The sequence below is a fragment of the Suncus etruscus genome, chromosome 3 (assembly GCF_024139225.1).
Source record: "Suncus etruscus isolate mSunEtr1 chromosome 3, mSunEtr1.pri.cur, whole genome shotgun sequence".
Taxonomy (NCBI): Eukaryota; Metazoa; Chordata; class Mammalia; order Eulipotyphla; family Soricidae; genus Suncus; species Suncus etruscus.
The window spans coordinates 65,272,536-65,292,222 of record NC_064850.1 but is presented as its reverse complement, the minus strand read 5'-3'; the positions used below and the strand labels follow the sequence as shown (position 1 = coordinate 65,292,222).

The 19,687-nt window shown below is 45.4% G+C and overlaps 1 protein-coding gene across 1 annotated transcript in view; it reads right to left on the bottom strand.

Annotated features, from left to right (window-relative positions):
• The window catches only part of PIK3C2B (phosphatidylinositol-4-phosphate 3-kinase catalytic subunit type 2 beta), an 83,088-nt gene extending 72,972 nt beyond the window's left edge, over window positions 1-10,116 (bottom strand). Inside the window, exon 1 of the mRNA XM_049770581.1 lies at window positions 9,716-10,116. The gene's annotated coding sequence lies outside the window, so the exon portion shown is untranslated. The remainder of the gene's footprint in view (window positions 1-9,715) is intronic.
• Between the last annotated feature and the right edge of the window lie 9,571 nt (window positions 10,117-19,687).

Here is a 19,687-nt window from a genome sequence, read left to right as displayed (position 1 = left end):
AGAGAGATAGCATAGAGGTAAGGTGTTTGCCTTGCATGCAGAAGATCGGTGGTTCAAATCCCAGCATCCCATATGATCCCTCGAGCCTGCCAGGAGCAATTTCTGAGCGTAGAGACAGGAGTAGCCCCTGAGCGCTGCCGGGTGTGACTCAAAAACCAAAAAAAAAAAAAAACATTTCTGCTCATTGACCATGTACCTGGACCCCAAGTGTTCTGAGGGAAATATACAAGGAAAGGAAGATTGTTTCTGCACCTGCTAACACCAGACATTCTGTAGCTTATTAATCAAGAAGCTATTTCAACCTGCAAGGCTTATTATCTGAGAGATGTACTTTGTGAGGCTTTAGCTGCTGTGAATAGTTAGTCCTCTGAAGGATCTGAGCAAAGTAAATTGAACTCTCCAGGGGAAATATTCATCATTCTAGATACCACTGAGAATGCCACTATTTATATGGAATTTGAGAGATAATACAGGAGTTAAGGCACTGCATTGCATGTAGCCAATCCCAACCTCATTCTGGCAACACATACAATTTCCTGAACACTTCCACCTGAAGTGTGAGTGAACCCTGAGTAGAGAACCAGGAATAATCTTCAAGTACTGCTGGGTATGGCCACAAACCCTACAACCCATCAAAAAATAGACTATTTGTAATACAGTAAAGTGATTAAAGTGCATGCCAGTCATGCTACCCACCCCAGCTCAGTCTTGGTCACCACATAGTCCCCCAATAACCCTGAACCACCGGGCCTGAGCAACACCATAAATTTAGGCCTCAGCATTGAACCATCATTCCTATTTGGCATAGAGATAATTCACTGGATGTGATCCCCAGATCCCCTGAGCACTGCTCCCCAAATCCCTCTCCACCCCTTCCAAAAATTTGTAACCCATGGGAGGAATTCAAACATCAAAAGGAACAGGAGTTTGGAAGCACTGGATTCCTGCCTTCCAGGATGATTCTGAGGACTCTAGACTCCAAAGGACATGAGAGCCAATGCAGGAGAAGAACTTTCTAGAAGGAAGGTGTGGCTGAACTGATACAATCTCATAATATAACAGCATCATGGGGCATAGGGATATAGTTTAGGGAGTATATGGAACACTGGATTCCATCTCCAGTATTATATGGTCCCCCAGAGAGACCCCAGAGGATGTCGTTAGCAATGGGTTAAGTATCAATGGGAGTGGCTCAGGTCAGTCACCCCACGTCAACAAACAGCACCCACCTGATCACCCCACAGCCATCTCCCCACATCTCACTGTCACAGTAAGCTCAGTTCTATAGACTAAAATGTAGATTCTGTTACCTTTGACCATTTTTTTACTCACCTATTATGGTGCTTCTTTATATACCAAAATGAGAGAGCTCATTCTGTATCCGCCCCTCTCAGTTTGTATTTAACCCTAAAGCAAACCCCAGCTCTCCCATATCTGAGGGGAATAAAATTATCCCTTCATCAATCTTTTCCTCCAAGGATTGTGGGAAAGGAGACTTAAGGCAATGCTTGGGGATCCTAAACATGGCTCAGTGGTTTAGAGGGCAGGCTTTGCATGCTTTTGGGTCCAATCCCTGGCTCTAAATGGTTCCCCTAAGTAGTCCATAAGCCTTAAAACCAATATATATATAAAATAACATTTGGGGCTAGGGATATGGCTCAGTAGTAGAGTACAAATGTCTTGGATTTGTAAAGCATTGGATTCAATCCTAGTACCAAAAGTAAATATATCAGGGCTGGAGCCATAGGACAGCAGTACGGCATTTTGTCTTGCATGCAGTCAACCTGGGTTTGATCCCTCACCATCCCAAATGATCCCCCAAGTCCACCAGGAGTGATCCCTGAGCACAGTCAGGTGTGGGGGGAAAAGTAAATAAGTAAACCAAAGGATAATGTTGAAAAGCTCTGGGTGAACAGACATTCTAAGCTGGCCGCTCTTCTTAATCATGTGCTCCTGCTCTGATTGGTAGTAGACCTTTTGGTCAAGGGGCTCCATTTTGCATCCTTCTTAAGAACATGTGCAAGAACTCAATCCAAATTGTACTTCATGGGCCCGGAGAGATAGCATAGTGGTGTTTGCCTTGCAAGCAGCCGATCCAGGACCAAAGGTGGTTGGTTCGAATCCCGGTGTCCCATATGGTCCCCCGTGCCTGCCAGGAGCTATTTCTGAGCAGACAGCCAGGAATAACCCCTGAGCACTGCCGGGTGTGGCCCAGAAACAAAAACAAAACAAATTGTACTTCAGAGAATCAGCCAATTCTTTGGAACTATTCTCTTCTAGTTATTTTTCTGGTTTTGGGACCATATCGGGTAGTACTGAGGAGTTACTTCTGGCTCTGTGCTCAGGAATCACTTCTGGCAGGCTCAGGGGACCATATGGGGTGCTGGGTCAGCTGTATGCAAGGCAAATGTGTTACCCGCTGTGCTATCACTCTGGCCCCTTCTAAAGTCTCGAACAAAGAACCATCTCTCACTTTCTCTTAGTTAAATCCATCTTCTTGAAAATCTGCCACCCCTGGTTATAATGTTCCTTGGGAAAATACCATGCATGCCCTTTCGTCCCAGGTTCCCATGAAATCCAATGAGCAAACAATCGTTCCTTGGCCAGAAATAAAAACACATGGCATTTCTGCTCATTTTCACTTCCCTTGCCCTGGAACAGAGACAGCTTGGTAGGTCAAGAATAGGATAGACCCATGGTAGGAAGCTTGCCATAAATAGCAGATATTGTAGTCAGGTCAGAGAAGGTACCACTATGACAATGACAGTTGGAAATGATCACTGGCCAAAAACTGGATGCTGAAAGGAGGTAAAGTGAAATGCATAATACATCTTTAGTAACAAACTAGTGGCTATAAGGAAAATAAGGGAAAGAAAGAGAAAGGCTGGGGGGAGGGGAGGGGGGGAAATATCTTCCATAGAGGCAGGCAGTGGGGAGAGCAGGAGGGAAACTGGGAACATTGGTGGTGGGAAATTTGCACTAGTGAGGAGATGGGGGTTGAACATTGTTTGACTGAAATTCAATCATGAACAACTTTGTAACAGTGATTCAATCACATAGTGATTGAATTAAATAATTTTTTTTTAAAGAATAGGAGATTCTCTGCATTCAGAAAAGTGAGGCTGTACAAGTTACTATTTGAGAGTTATCTGAGGACCTAGACATAAAAAGCTCCTATTTCTTCAGCTTGGCAAGGCGCACTACAGTAGATCCTCAAAATGGCATCTCCACAGCTCTCTTCTTTTTCACCCTGATGCCTTCTGGTTGGTGACCAAGGAAACCAAAAAGACTGGCACAGAACAAGGGAAAAATTGGGCTGGGCTGGGCTCCATACGAGCTCAGTCTGGGCAGGCCTGGCTTAGCCAGGGTGTCGGGAAACAACCAGCTGTAGAAACCAGCAGTGACTCCTGGTACTCTCCCAACTTGTGTGGGAGATAGAGTCAGATCTAAGTCTAGCACAGGGCCTACAAAGACAGATTTAGAAGGAGGCATAAAGCACAGTTAAGAGAACTTCAGGGGCCGGAGAGATAACATGGAGGTAAGGCGTTTGCCTTTCATGCAGAAGGTCATTGGTTTGAATCCTGGCATCCCATATGGTCCCCCGAGCCTGCCAGGAGCAATTTTTGAGCATGGAGCCAGGAGTGACTTCTGAGCGCTGCTGGGTGCGACCCAAAAAACCAAAAAAAAAAAAAAAAAAAAAAAAAAGAACTTTAAAGAAGAGAACCTCTGGCCTAGAGTTCATTCTCCTAATAACTACGGTTGGTTTGACTTGAGAGAGAGGTCCAGAGAAGGAAGGCAGATGTGGGCTGGAGAAAGAGTCCAGGGTTAAAGCACTTGCCTTGCATATCACTGGTGCAGTCCTAAACTATTCCTACAAAGTCAAAGAAACTACCATAAACAAAAATCTAATAAAATTAAACTTAAAAAAGAAGTGAATTGAGGGGTTGGAGCAATAACGCAGCGTAGGGAATCTGCCTTGCACACAGCTGATCCATGACAGATGGTGGTTCGAATCCCAGCATTCCATATAATTCCTCAACCCAGAGCGATTTCTGAATCTCTAGCCAGGAGTAACCCCTGAGCGTCACCAGTTGTGGCCCAAAATCCAAAAAAAAAAAAAAAAAAGAAAAAGAAAAAGAAAAAGAAAAGGGGAATTGAACAGGGTTTCCAAGAAGAAACAGGAACTGGAGCCATAAAGTTAAGGTGGCAGGATAATGGTCTTTAAAGAAGCATATGATCTTTGACTTCTATTTTATTTGTTTGGTTTTGGGGCTGCACTGGGTGGTGCTCAGTGTGTACTCCTGGCTCTGACCTTAGGCAGAACAAACTCAGGTCTCCAATCATTGGCTTTTCTTTTATATTCTCCAGAGATCATACAACTTGCTGCAGAAAGTTCAGAGAAACAGAAAGGAATTAATCTCTAAAGATCCTTTGGGTGTGAGGGGGGTGGGGGTGAGCTATACTCAGAGGTGCTTAGGGATTGCTTCTGGTTCTGAACTCAGAAAGTACTCCTGGCAGGCTCAGAGGACTATATGGGATGCTGGAGATCAAACCTGGGTTGGCTGCATGCCAAGGCAAATGGCCTACCCGATGTGCTATGGCTCTGGCCCGGCTAAAGATTCTTTTAGCCATCAGTTCTGTAGGCTACTTCAAGATAACTGCGAGTCTTCTCTTCCTCTCTTCCTCCACCACACCGTGAAGACCTTTGCACAGTGTCTTCTGGGTCCTTACTCTTTAATCAATGGATGGAGATTTGGGGTGAGTGAACGTCATCACCAAGGCTGAGAAAGAAGAAAATTCCCCAACAAAGGAGCCACTGATAAGGTGGACAATTCTCAAAGGACAGGTTCTTTCACTGGTCACATTGTGATCTGTGAGGTGAGTGGAAAGTTCTAGCACTGCTAATCATGTGACCTTTAGAGTCACTTCTTCTCCATGGAAATGAATGCCAAAGGTCCCTTCCAGTTGTAATGATTTATACACTCACAGTCATTCATCAAAATAGATTCCTGCTTCAGTCTTATGAAACAAAGAGCAGAATGGAATCCAAAAATGACAGCTTTGCTTCTTTTATCCCCAGGGCTGCCAAAATCCCAACCCTCTTACTGGTGTTGTCCAGAATATTGTAAAATTACTTGATCTGAATATTCTAAGTCTTCTTGCATGGAAGGTAGGTATATGAATAATAGTTTAAAAAAAAAAAAAAAACAGGGGCTGGGGTGATAGCACAGCAGTAGGATGTTTGCCTTGCAAGCAGTGGACCCAGGACCAAAGGTGGTTTGAATCCCGGCATCCCATAAGGTCTCCTGAGCCTGCTAGGAGTGATTTCTGAGCAGATAGCCAGAAGTAACCCTTGAGTGCTGCCAGGTGTGGCTCAAAAAAACAAACAAACAAACAAAAAATCTAGAGAAAAGCTGGCAAAGCAGCAACCTAAGCAATTACATTCAGTGCACCCCACCTAAACCACTGGAAATAAAGGAAGGGCTAGGCTAGAGTAAAATTGGGAAGAGGTTTTTCCTACTTCCTAGGTTCCCATCCCTAAGCTTTTTATTCTTGTTTTTGTTTGGGGGGCACTCCTTGCAGTGGTCAGGCATTACTCTGGGTTCTGTTCTTAGGGATAATTCATAGCAGTGCTCAGGGGGACCATATGGGATGCTGGGGAGCAAACCCTAGTTAGCCACATTTAATGCAAATGCCCTACTATAGCTGTGCTATTGATCCAGTCCTTCCCTGAGAAGCTTTTTCTCCTTGTCTGGTGACAGCATCAAGCAAGCAAGACAAGGCATACTGCATCTCCTGAATTCTCCCAAAAGGCAACAGCAGCGTGGTGATGGCAAGGTTAGAGAAGAGGTTAAAGAAGAGAATCTTCAGTGAGACTGTCAGCTTAAAATCTCCTTCTCAATGTTTGGTCCCCGTGATTGTGAGCTATAAGCATGACACTCAGCACTATCTTGTCAGTATTGACCAGCCTTTGCAAGGTAAATGTTTCTCAAAGTGGGTAATATTGTCCCCTAGGGGGTGTTGGAACAATGTAAGGATGGTTAACAACCTGGGGTTCAATTGCTCTGTGCTTTGTTTGCTTAAAGGAGATCTCTCAGGCACAAATTTTTCTGTAAAAGGTTGCAAAACCACATTCATTTAGGGATCTTGGCATGTCTTACCCCAAACACTGACATATATTAAGTAGTCATCTCTTTTCACAGGTGCCAGCCTGCCAAACCTATTTAAAGAGAAAAACTTAGTTCAAAAGAGGAACTGACTATGGTAGGAAGCTTGCCACAAAAAACAGAGAGTGCAGTTAGAGAAGGGTCTAATACGAAAGGAACATTATTGGCACTCCTTCATTTACAGTAGTACAAACCACATGTCAAGATAGGAGAGAGAGAAAAAAAAAATAAGAGAGAATGTGTGAGACAGACAGACAGACAGACAGACAGGCAGAAGTAAAATGCCTGCCCCAGAGGCAGGCGGGAAAGGGTAATGGTGGAAAAGAGAGAATTAGGGAGGGTGAGAGGGAAACTGTTGACATTGGTGGTGAGAAAAGAGCACTGATGAAGATTCTTATACATTGTATGACTGTAACTCAATCATGAACCACTTTATCTGTGGGGAAAAATACTGTATTACGAACAACCTTGTAACCATGGTGTCTAAATAAAAAAATATACTTTTAAAAAAGAGGGACTGGAGTGATAGTACAGTGGGCAACTTTGCATACTGCCAACCCTAATTCAATTTCCAGCACCCCAAACCAGCCAGGAGTGATCCCTGAGCACAAAACACTCTTGAGCTTTGTTGAGTGTGCTCCCTCAAAAACGAAATAGTACAGGAGATAAGGAGCTTGTCTTTGTACACAGCTGACTCTGGTTGGATCCCCAGCACCACCTATGGTTCCCCTCTACCTTGAAGCCCACACTCCCACACACCTCCACCTCTACTACCCTACATCACAGAGCCAGGAGTAGCCCCTGAGCACTACCAGGTATGGCCCAAAACCTCCCCTGAAGTCACAAAATAAATATATAGAGAGAGATATATAGATATATTTAAAAAAAGAAATAGAAATATACAAGGAGAATTACTTTTATATTATCACATCACTCTTCCTTAATCAGAAAGAAAATGTTCAGGAATATTCAATATCCTTTCCCTCCATCCTCCTATCTGTACAACTCAACTTTCTTGGCATGTTAGAATGGACATCAGCATTTGTAGAGTGACATGCCATTTTCTTGTTTTTGTTTTGTTTTGTTTTTTGGGCCACACCCATTTGATGCTCACGGGTTACTCCTGGCTAAGCGCTTAGAAATTGCCCCTGGCTTGGGGGGACCATATGGGATGCCGGGGGATCAAACCGCCGTCCTTTCTTGGCTAGCGCTCGCAAGACAGACACCTTACCTCTAGTGCCACCTCGCTGGCTCCTCCATTTTCAAAATGTTCTTGCATACATTATTTTACTTCATGACAAGCAATATTATTTATTTCATTCTTAAAACCCATGAGGTTAGAGACCTAGCTCAAGTTATGTGAGCCCCTGGCAATGCATGCTTCTGCCCCCAGCACCACCAATTGGAGTGGCCTCCACAAGGATGAAATATAAAAACCAATGGTATGCTCTTTCCTCCCACATTTTACAGATATGCAAACTGAATTATAGACAAACTAAGCAGATGTCTATTCTCATTGGTCTAGGAAGTCTGTGATGCCTGGACTCAAAGCCAAGCTCCCTAAACCAGAGCCTATCCACCACTTTTTCTACTCCCCTAAGTACCATGCCAAGTCCACTGCCTCAGCGTAGAAGGAGCCTGCAGTGCACGGTCAGTTACAAATCTTCAAAGAGAAGAGATCCCACATTCTTCCCCAGGGTGGCTGAGCAATGTTGTCCAACCTGAGGGACCTCACACAAGGAACACCTACAAAGTACCCGGCCTAGAAAGATTAGAGAAACCACAAAAATGATATCAGGGGCCTGCCAGGATGTAGGGAATCTACTAAAGTGAGAGTAGGTCATGGGAAAGTGTTCTGCATGGCAGAACACGTGGGCAATTCAAAAGAACAAGGGGTCTGGAAAAGTGTGAGGCCCCAGACAAGTGAAGCTTCATTAGCCCCACACACCCCCGTCCCCCTTCACACCCAGGCGTCTAGGGAGGAGCAAAATAGAACAGGTTCCTCCTGGGAGGACAGATGCTTGACAGGATTCAGAGACACACCCATGCACATTGAGCACTGTGTACTCAGAACCTCAGAAATCAACCAAAAACCAAAGAAGTAACTGCAGCCAGAGTCCTGGATTCAGAGCAAAGGCACCAGCCACTAGGCACTGGCTGCAGGCAGAACTGCAAAAACTCCTTCACTTCCCATGGACAGGACCCCCGGGCCAAACTGCCAGACACACTAAAGGATCTATCAGTCCAAACCCTTTCTGCTCTGGGATCTAGAGTCGGGCTTGAGGAAAATTTAGAGATCACAGCGGGCCACCTTCTGAACCATTTCACTTGCAAATCCAGGACCAAATGCAAGAGAGTAAGTTTTCATTCAGAAACTAAAACAGGGTTGGAATTCAGGGCAAATTGCTTACATCTGCTTGGACACATCCCAGAGACTCAGGTAGTGGAGAGAGTGAGAGAGGCAGGCTGGTGGTATTGCCTGCTTCTGGGAGAGACTAGCTGTGTGCTAAGGAATCCAAGTGCCATGCTGGGACAGTGAGCCTGGGATATCAAATTCCCCAAGGAGTGGAGAGAAAGAAGGAAAAAAAAAAAAAAAAACCCTCAGGGCAGCTGCAGACAATAGAGTCCAGCCCCGCTCGGCTGGTGGAAGTGGGACACAGAGAGAGAGGCACCACAAAGACCCTCACAAGGGCTGAAGACGCGAGACCAGGTTGGCCTGAATGGCAGGTCACACGCGTGCTCACACACACACACACACACACACACACACACACACACACGCATGCACACGTACACACACGCACACACGCATCCGCAGCCAGCCAGCTAGGGTGTGTAGTAACCTCATACATTTGGTAACCTCTTCCACAATCCTGGAGCTTGCGGGGCGTCTGCACTCTCCACCCTACCCCACCCCAGCTGGCAACCTTCCTTGGGCTTCCTTCCTGCAGCTGCAATAGCTCCCCAACATCAAAACCACCTCTGGGGCTTGGTGAAAGGAGAGACCAGGATGCCCCGGCGAGAGCTCGGAGATTTCCCTCTAGCACTCCCTTCCACCAAGGCTCCAACCCTGCTTGCTGCCCGCGCCGGCTCCAACGTCTCTCCCCGGGTGCCAGGCCAGATGCCGGCTTTTCACCCACTGCAGGAGCAAGCGCCACCCCCACCCAGCCGGGGCACGTTTTGTTTTATTTCTCATCTTAAACAAATAAAGCCGAAAGCCTCTGGCTGGTGCAGACCATCGGGCAGGAAATGCATTTGGAGGAAAAGGCTGAGTGGAGTGAGGGAACCGGGGAGCCCAAGATGCCCACCCACCCAAAAAATAAAAACCTGCTTGGAGCGAAGCATCAGTGGAGGGGTCTGTAGCAACCTGCTGGGCGCTGCTGCGGACTGAGCTCCGGCTCTCCGCGCTGTCCGCAGGGCCCCGAAGCTCCTTCCATTGTTGCCCCTCGGTTTGTGGCCATGGTGGAGGGGGAGCCCCCTGACCTCAGCTGCCTCCCGAGCACCCTGCAGCAATCTGCAGCTCTCGGGCCCGGCAGGCAGCGTCCTACCTGTGTTGGCTGCGGATTCTCCGCCGGACCCGACGTGGACTCGCGGGCTCGTGAGCAGGCAGGTCCGCAGCTCGTCTCGGGCTCAGCCCGGCCGCGCACACCCTCCTTCTGGGCCGCTGCCCAGTGCGGGCTCCACGCGGCCAGCGCCGGCCCTTGGGCTTCCCGGGGATTTGGGGGAGGGTGATGGCCAGCTGGAGCGGGGGTCCTCCTGGCCCAAGGTGTGCGCGATCTTGCAATCAGGCCACCCCGGGTGAGACAATAGCGGGAGCGGCGGACGAGAGGGGCCGAGCCATCTCCCGGAGACCCGGCGCACTGCACGGCCACCACCAGCTCGGCAAAGCCGCGCCTGGACCGCCGCCGGCCGCTTGGCTCCCGCCGCAGAGCCGAGGCGGCCTAGAGCGTGAGGGCGGGGCGCCTCTGGCACCCCGAGAGCAGCGCAGCAAACCCCCCCTCCAACCTCTCCCTCCCGGCCCTGCCCAGCGCTCGGCTCCCGCCCCGCGCCGGGGACGTGGGGGAAGAGCTCGCTGCGCGCTGGCCGCCGGCGAGTTGTGCGCCCCGGGATCCCCAGCGCCAAGATTTCTGCTCCCCACTTGGGTGAGGTTTCTGCAGCTGCTCGCTGCTTTGGCCCGGCTGCCCGCCCTGCCTCGGTGTCGGCGAAGACAAGTCTTTCCTGCTAGCTAGGAGAGGTTTGAGGTCCACTGGCCGCTTTGGGGGACTCTCTCCTCCTAGGCGGGAGATCTAGCTCGAGGGGAAAGCGGTGGGATGGGATGGGGGGGCTCTGCCTGTTGGGCCTCCTTTATTTTTTTTCCTTTTGCTCAACTGGATCCTCTGCATTAAAGCCCACCCACCCCCCAAATGGCAATCAAGCACCTATGAAAGGAGATCAGGCCCTTCAATCCTGGTATGGGGTTTGGGGGAGAAAGAACTGGCTTTGCTACAGACTGTTAGATCTAAATTAGACTCCACCGTTGGGCAGTGGAAGATTTTTTTTTTTTCCTAAAAACCCCAACCCGCAAAAAGCCATGCTTAGCCCTCACCTCTTTTAATTTGTTTTGCATAATAATATCTCTAATCCCAAAGTTCCTTCTCGACAGTGCCCTTTCTCCTTCCTTTCTCGCCCCACTGTAACCAGCCTAACCTGCCCTCTTCTCACCAGCAAGCACTTCCTTCAGGTGGATCCATCTGGGTCTCGAGACTCCCGGACGGGGTTCCCATGGAAACGCCTGGCAACGTCTTCTTGGTCTAAAGCCGAGGAAATAGTTGCTAAGCTGCTACTGCTCCAGTCTGTTCGGGGTTAACTTCCGTGAAAAATAAAAATAAAGTCTAGTCTTTAAAAAAAAAAAAAAGATATGAAGAATTTTACTTTCTTCATTAATATCAAACTGCAACAAACAGAATTTGTAGATTCATCGAATCACTGAATTGAAAGACTTCAGAGTACTATCAGAGGGCAGTTATTGTCTGAGAAAGGAAGAGGGAAATTCTCAACAGGGGAGGAAGCATTCTAACAAGTGCGTTCACAATTCACATTTTTTTCTTGGCTGTTATGTTTACAGAAAGTGGCAATAAATGCCGGAAACGCTCCTAAAAACCATATGTGATGCCAGAAATTGAACTGAGGTCTGCTATATGCAGAGCAAGTGTCTTAATCCCTGTGTACTCCCTCTCTTTCTCTCACTGTTTCTCCTTCTCTCCCCCAATACATAACATTTTTGGATGAAGCAAAATATGTGTTCTATGGGGAAAGAGGGCATGTCAAAGAGTGAATTTTATCTGTAGGTAATAGAACATAGAACACTTGAGATATAGATAAGTGAAGTTGAAAGTGATGTGGTTAAAAAAAAACAACTCTGGTATATCACAAGGGAGAATTTAGGGGTCTCTGGCACCCTCGTCCTCTCTGCCTCTCTCATTTCCAGGAGGGATTGACAAGAACTATAGTCCATGATGAAAAAGCATATTTAAACTAGGATCCAGTAGTAAGGAGTAATAGAAACCCTTGAAAATAGGCCACTTTTTCTAGAAACATGACAGATAGTACATGAGGAGAGCTACAAGGCAATGGAGAGGGAGGATGCAAGTTCAAGGGGATGATTTTTGGGTTTGGTTTGTTAGTATTTTCTTGCTTCAATGGGAAAGGTATTTTGAGGGAAACACCAGAGTACTCCTGGCTGTGTACTCCGGGATCATGCCTGTCAGGTTCAGGGAACTATATGGGAAGCTGGAGATCGAACCCAGGTTAGCCTCATGCAAGGTAAGCATCTCTACCTACTGTGCTATCTCTCTTGGCCTCTCATGTTTAAGTCAAAACTGAATGAGCATGTCAGGGTTCAAATGTTCATATTTGGGGAGACAGGGAAGACCAAGAACACAGTTAGCTAATAAATATCCCAGAGGATGGGGCCGGTGCCATAGCACAGCGGTAAGGCGTTTGTTTGCCTTGCATGTGGACAATATAGGACTGACCCTGGTTCGAATCCCGGCACCCCATATGATCTCCCAAGACTGCCAGGCGCGATTTCTAAGTGTACAGCCAGGAGTAACCCCTGAGTGCTGCCGGTGTGACCCAAAACCCAAAAAGGGAGGGAAGGAAGGAAGGAAGGAAGGAAGGAAGGAAGGAAGGAAGGAAGGAAGGAAGGAAGGAAGGAAGGAAGGAAGGAAGGAAGGAAGGAAGGAAGGAAGGAAAAGAGGGCCCGGAGAGATAGCACAGAGGTGTTTGCCTTGCAAGCAGCTGATCCAGGACCAAAGGTGGTTGGTTCGAATCCCTGTGTCACATATGGTCCCCCGTGCCTGCCAGGAGCTATTTCTGAGTAGACAGCCAGGAGTAACCCCTGAACACTGCCGGGTGTGACTCAAAAACCAAAAAAAAAAAGAAAGGAAGGAAGGAAGGAAGGAAGGAAGGAAGGAAGGAAGGAAGGAAGGAAGGAAGGAAGGAAGGAAGGAAGGAAGGAAGGAAGGTCCAGTTCTGAACTCTCTTCCCAGACCAGATAGAAAGAAAGAAAGAAAGAAAGAAAGAAAGAAAGAAAGAAAGAAAGAAAGAAAGAAAGAAAGAAAGAAAGAAAGAAAGAAAGAAAGAAAGAAAGAAAGAAAGAAAGAAAGAAAGAAAGAAAAGGAAAGAAATATTCCAGAGGAGAAGCTGGGGTATCTTAGAAAGGAAGGGTGCGGGACCAGAGAGATAGCACAACGGTGTTTGCCTTGCAAGCAGCCGATCCAGGACCAAAGGTGGTTGGTTCGAATCCGGGTGTCCTATATGATCCCCCGTGCCTGCCAGGAGCTATTTCTGAGCAGATAGCCAGGAGTAACCTTTGAGCAACGCTGGGTGTGGCCCTCAAAAAAAAAAAAAAAAAGGAAGGGTGCATAAACATATGCAGGTGTACTTGGAGATCCTAAAACTTTTGGATTAGAAGTTGAGATCACTGGCTGCTAACAGCCTTTCCACAGCCTCCCTAGAGATGGGCTGAAGACTTAAACAGTAACTGTTGAAAGTGCTGTTGAGGGTCTGGAGAGATAGCACAGCGGCGTTTGCCTTGCAAGCAACCGATCCAGGACCAAAGGTGGTTGGTTCAAATCCCGGTGTCCCATATGGTCCCTGTGCCTGCCAGGAGCTATTTCTACAGCCAGGAGTAACACCAAGAACCAAAAAATAAGTGCTTTTGAAAGGAATGAAATTTCTTAGAGCAAAAAATCAACTGAATTTTTTTGGATTCATCAGCTGAATCAGTCCTGGCTAGGATCAGAAGTTCCAAAACATCACAACAAACAGAACATTCCCAATTCTCTTGCTGCCCTTGGGGAGCCCAGGTATAGAATGTCCAATCAGGGTTAGAACAATTGAAATATTGATTTAAAAAAAAAAGGCAAGATGGCTCTGACAGGTGCCAAAACAATAGTACAGTAGGTAGGGCATTTGTCTTACATGTTACCAGTGTGGGTTCGATCCCCTATATGCTATATGGTCCCCTGAGCACCACCAGGAGTAATTCCTGAGTAAAGAGCAGGATTAAGCTCTGAACACTGTCAAGTGTGGTCCAACCCCCCTCCCCAAAAAAAGATGGCTTTTGACAAGAAAGAGCATGAAGCTGAGGAAAGATGGGAATCCTGAAGAAATGGGGGGATCAGGGCTCCCTTTAGACTTTTCCCTTCTAGCACCCCTGCCAGAGTTATTCTAAAGCAAACATCTCTTCTGAACATCAAACAATGTGTGAGGTCCATGAGAACAAAAAGGTCTTATTTTTGTTTTAACATTCTATATTTCCAGAGCTAGAACAGAATCATGTACTAACAGGTACTCAAGGAAATTCTCTTCACTCACTGAATGGTTCCGATAGATGAGACTGGAATAAACTTAATGCCCGCAAGGCCTCTCACTATCTGTCTTGGCTTTCCGTGCCAGCCTCAGAGGTCAGGGCTTGACCTCACTCTGCCCTGCTTCCTGAGGACTGGACTTTTCATATAGACAAACCTCAAACCTTTCCTATTTGAGTCAACTGAAGAACATTTTTTTGGTCAGGACAAGAGGGCCACACCTGGCTGTGTTCAAAGCTTGTTCTGCAGTTAGGGTTCACTCCTGGCAGGCTTTGGGGACCCTGTGTGGTACTGCAGATGGAATCCAAGTTAGCTTCAGCTTTATGTAAGGCAAGCACCCTGTCCACTGTCCTATCTCTTCTGTCCCTACCTGAAGAGTTTTTAAAATTCTTTATGTTGGGAGCCAGAGCCATGGTGCAGTGGTAGGGTGTTTGCCTTGCATGCAGCTGACCAGGACAGACCTCTGTTCGATCCCCAGTGTCCCATATAGTCCCCCAAGCCAGGAGCAATTTCTAAGCAAATAGCCAGGAGTAACCCTGAGTATTACCGGGTGTGGTCCAAAACAAAACAAAACCAAAAAGTTCTTTATGTTGTGATATAGCACAGCAGAAAGGCGTTTGCCTTGCATGCAGACAATCCAGGATGAATGGTTTGAATCCTGGCATCCCATATGGACCCCTATGCCTGCCAGGAGCGATTTCTGAGCTCAGAGTCAGAGTAAACCCTGAGCGCCACCAGGTGTGACCCAAAAACAAAACAAAACAAAAAAAATGTCTATGTCTTGGGGCCAAAGAGATAGGATGGTGGGTAAGATGCGTACTTGGCATGTGGCTGACTCAGGTTCAATATCTCCAGTATCTTGTCCAGTTCCCTGAACACCTCCAGGAGTAATTCAAGTACAGACATCTGAGCATTACTGGTTGTGGTCCATAAACAAACAAAAACAAATTCCTTATGTCTTTCTAATATCCCAACTTTGAGAACCACTATCAAGTAATACATGAGTGCCTTCTCCCTCCACTGAGAGTGAAATCCATTGCTCTAGCCACTTACCTTTCTGCAGTTCCTTAGTCTTTCATAAATACTCAATTAAGTCTTTCATAAAAGCTGGTCCTAAAGAGGACCTCCTACCCCTCAATCCCCATCTCATCACACTCCCTTTGTGGATCTTTCTTTTCTGCATAGTATGCAGAATACCAGCCTCCCAAAAGGAGAGAGAGAGTCATTTGACCAATCCTAAGGACCAGGGACCTATATGATAAATGCCATCTTAGACAAAAAGCTTCTGCAAGAGGCTTAGGCAAAAAACTTTTGCAGATGATATTATATTTAGAGTCTTAAGATGAGAGCAGCCTGTATCACTCAAGCAAAGGAGAGCCAGGGCTTGAAGAGTAAACTAGATTGGTGATTTTCAACCCTTAATTTTCCACATTGGTTCATGTACCTTTCCTTAGACAGATGGTTGAAAATCACTGAACTAGATTATAAACTCTTTAACACATTGATGCTAGTATGCATCACTGGTGGCTTACACTTGAATGTGATTTAATTAACACATATTGCAGTGCAGGCACCAACATGTTAAAAACAAGGAAATCTCAAATGGGATTCCCTTTGAATTTCTAGGCCTAAGTATTGCCTGATCTAAAACTCACTACATTCTCAGTGAATGAGGGAATGAATAAAAACTTGGATATAGGTCATAGTTGGGAATGATAGAGAATAGGAGAAAGAGAGAGAGAGAGAGAGAGAGAGAGAGAGAGAGAGAGAGAGAGAGAGAGAGAGAGAAAGAGAGAGAGAGAGAGAGAAGAGAATTTAAGATTTTAAGACAGCAACAAGAATTAGATCAAGAAGTAAGTGATTAAGAAAGGGAAAGCATTCTCATAATTAAAAATAAAAAATTAATTTAAAAAAGAAAGGGGGGCCCAGAAAGATAGCACAGCGGTGTTTGCTTTGCAAGCAGCCGATCCAGGACCAAAGGTGGTTGGTTCAAATCTTGGTTTCCCATATGGTCCCCCGTGCCTGCCAGGAGCTATTTCTGAGCAGACAGCCAGGAGTAACCCTTGAGCACCACCGAGTGTGGCCCAAAAACAAACAAACAAACAAAAAACAAAAAACAAAAAAAAAAAGAAAGGGAAAGCAGAATTGTTTTGTAAGGTGGAGCAAGGTGACTGCTATCTGAGAGAATTCCTGTTCAGTAAAATTTGAGATAATTTTGATCTTTAAAATATTTTTGGGGGGGACACACCTAGTGGCGCTCAGGGGTTACTCCTACCTCTGTGCTCAGAAATTGCTCCTGGCACCCTTGGGGGACCATATGGGATGCCAGGGAATAAAACACGTGCAAGGCAATAGCTTTACTGCTGTGTTATCTCTCAGGGCCCTGATCTGTAAAATTTGTGATAAAATTTTTCTGTAAAATTTGAGATAAAATTGAAAATTGCATCATTTTGTTTTGTAAATTATTCAATAGAGTCTTCAAAAAGATTCAGATACTGAAAGATGAATGGATGTTCTAGTTGGGCTGGAATGTTCCTTAAATATCTGGTGGCCAGGTTTGCTTCCATTCTTTTGAGCATCCATTTGTGCTTCCCAGTCTTGAGAATGAGTCTTGTGTCCCTGAACCCATTCATTGACCTAGGACCCTCGAGATTACATGGTTCTCTTGTACTTCTCCAAGTGCCTGAGCACCCTGCACAAGTCTTGAACCATTAAGCCAGCCTAGGTTGTCAGAGATAGGGGTGGTGGCAGAGGGCAGGAAGGCTGGGAAAACCAGGCTGCTTGCAGTGTGGACTTGTTAGATGTGCCAGAGACTTCTCTGCACATATATTCCCAGGTCCTGACCAAAGGCCATACAGAGGTGTTGCAGGTCTCTGAGAAGACACGCCATCTGGCATTGGTTTAGGAAGTCCTGGGAAAGACTCAAAATAAAAACTTCCCCTCCACTAGCCCCACATTTGAAAGAGATGTACTTTTTGGACCTTAGATTCAACGACATTCCACTCATGATGTTCAATCATGCATGCATTACGAGAAGAGAAGAATCACAGGATGAAAAAAACCCGAAGATTTCCCCTTCCAAAGTGGTGCCCCAAGTCCAATAAAAGCTGATACTGCATGCGGGTGCAGCCACTTAAGGTATGGTTGTTGGTGGAATTAGTAGGGGAACATAAATGTAAGAAATGGGAAAGTGTGTGTGGGTGTGTGGGGTGGATGTGGGTATGGGTGTGGGTGTGAGCACGCGCGCGCACCGCCTATAAAGAAACTGTGGGTTTAGACTGCCCTCTAGTGGGAAGCTAGGCTTCAGCTCATTATTCTGAATCCTATCAGCTTATGCTATCTCAGGCAAGACATTGCAATATTAACAAGCTATATTTTCAATTTAATTTCCCAGTTTTGCCTTGGTAGGAGAAAATTGTTCTACTTATCCAAAAATAAACCCCTTCAGCACCACCTTCTCTCTCCAGCTACCTCTTCAGCCAGATGAACGTATTCATCCTATGTAGCTGTGCTCTCCATGTTATCCTTGCTTCTGTCTATAAGTCGCTCTTATAAGTAGGTGCTCAGTAAGCAATTTGATGGGGTAACTAGTCCTGTCCTTGACCTTGACAGCTAGTTATTGTCCTGAAAGAAATAGAATATGATATAACAAAACCATGAGCAGGAAGACATGTGAAGACACTTTTTTTTTTAAGAGGTCTATGTTCAGGCCCGGAGAGATAGCACAGCGGCGTTTGCCTTGCAAGCAGCCAATCCAGGACCAAAGGTGGTTGGTTCGAATCCCGGTGTCCCATATGGTCCCCCGTGCCTGCCAGGAGCTATTTCTGAGCAGATGGCCTGGAGTCACCCCTGAGCACTGCCGAGTGTGGCCCAAAAACAAAACAAAAACCAAAACAAAACAAAACAAAAAAAAGAGGTCTATGTTCTATGTACATAGAATATAGTTTATACATAGCATGTGCAGACTGTATATTTCCACATCCCATTCAGAAAAGTCATCTCCTCGTCCATTACAGCAGGTAATTCAATACATTTGAATAAATAATGAACATCATCTTGTTTCAAGTCGCTGTGTGTAACTCAGATAAATGTTTAAATTTAATCCTGATCATGTGTTTTTTCTCTAGAAAAAATGAGGGTTCTGGCCTCATTTTATACTCCCAGTCTGTGTCCTATGACCAGTCTTTCTGTCCCATTTTCATTTCTGCCACTTGTATTAATTATATTTATTACTTGATATTAAATTATTAGTTTGTATGTCTGCTTTTTTCCTTACATATTCCTTACATATCGTTTAGGCCTATTTTAATTTTTTGATTATTGAATCAATGGTGAATTATAAAGTTATTCATGATTGAGTTTCAGGCACACAGTGTTCGAGCACCATTCCCTTTACCAATGTCCCCACTTTCTTTCTTTTCTCTTTTTTTGGTCTTTAGGGCCACACCCAGCAGTGCTCAGGGTTTACTCCTGGCTCTGCACTCAGAGATCAGTCTTGGTGGTTCTTGGGAACAGTATGGGGAGCTGGGGATTGAACCAGGGGCAGCCACATGTAAGGCAAGCACCTAACTTGCTGTACTATTGCCCCAGCCCAGATTTTCTTTGGCCCTTGAGCCATTAGAGAACCTAAACAATAACAGATGATCAATAAATGCTTAAATAAATAATAAATATAAAAATAATAAATGCTTAAATAAATAAATCTTCAATTAAATAATTTCTTCCAATTTACTTAGGAGTTATGTTTCTGTTCATACAATGGTAAAGTAACTGTAGGCTTGGAAGGTATCCTCTCAATTTCTTTCATTTATTTTTTTATTTATTAGTTAGCCATATACAGCAATGCTCAGGGGCTAGGAGTTACTCCTGATCACTGTGCTCAGCAATAATTCCTGGTGGGACTCAGAGGACATATGGGGTGCCAGGATTGAACCCAGGTAGATCTGGTTGTACAAGGCAACTACCCTACCTACTGTCCAATCAATCCTGCCCCTCCTTCATTTATAGATATGGAAAATAGGTCTATTCAGGATCACACAATATGCTGGGTTTTGTTTTCAAAGAACCAGACAATTGTAGGAAAGAAATTTTTCTAACGAAGACTAAGCTATTTTGTTATTCATTGTGTTTCAAAGTCTTAGCTACCCAGAAACAAGAATCAATTTCCTTATCAGATACTGAAATTTCATAACCCTGTGTTCTGCACCCTTTTATATCAAGTTAACAAAACTGATTTTAGGAAAGACGTGGCTGATCTGAGGAGTTTTATTCTTAATGTTCTAGGCCTCACCCATGAGTGCACACTAATTCAACTTTAGAAGGATTCCTCTCTGTATTATTCACTTGAAAACTGCAAAGTGCCTAGAGGAGAAGGGAAGGCAAAAATTCAACCAACTTCCAAATTAAAAGTCTCAGTTTCCTAGGCCACCTAGGTGTAAATTTCCCTAGGTGAAAATTCTGACCTACCCACCTTTCTTTTCCCTAGGTAAAAATTCTGACCCACCCACCTTTCTTTAGTCATTTTTATTTTCCTACACTAGCTCCTACCCTATTCATGAATCATTTGGGTCTTTCCTTCTTTTGTCCAAAGGAATGCTTATCTAACAAAAGTGTATATTTTCATTAAAAGGGAAAGAATATTATATGTTTACCATACTGGTTCAGTAA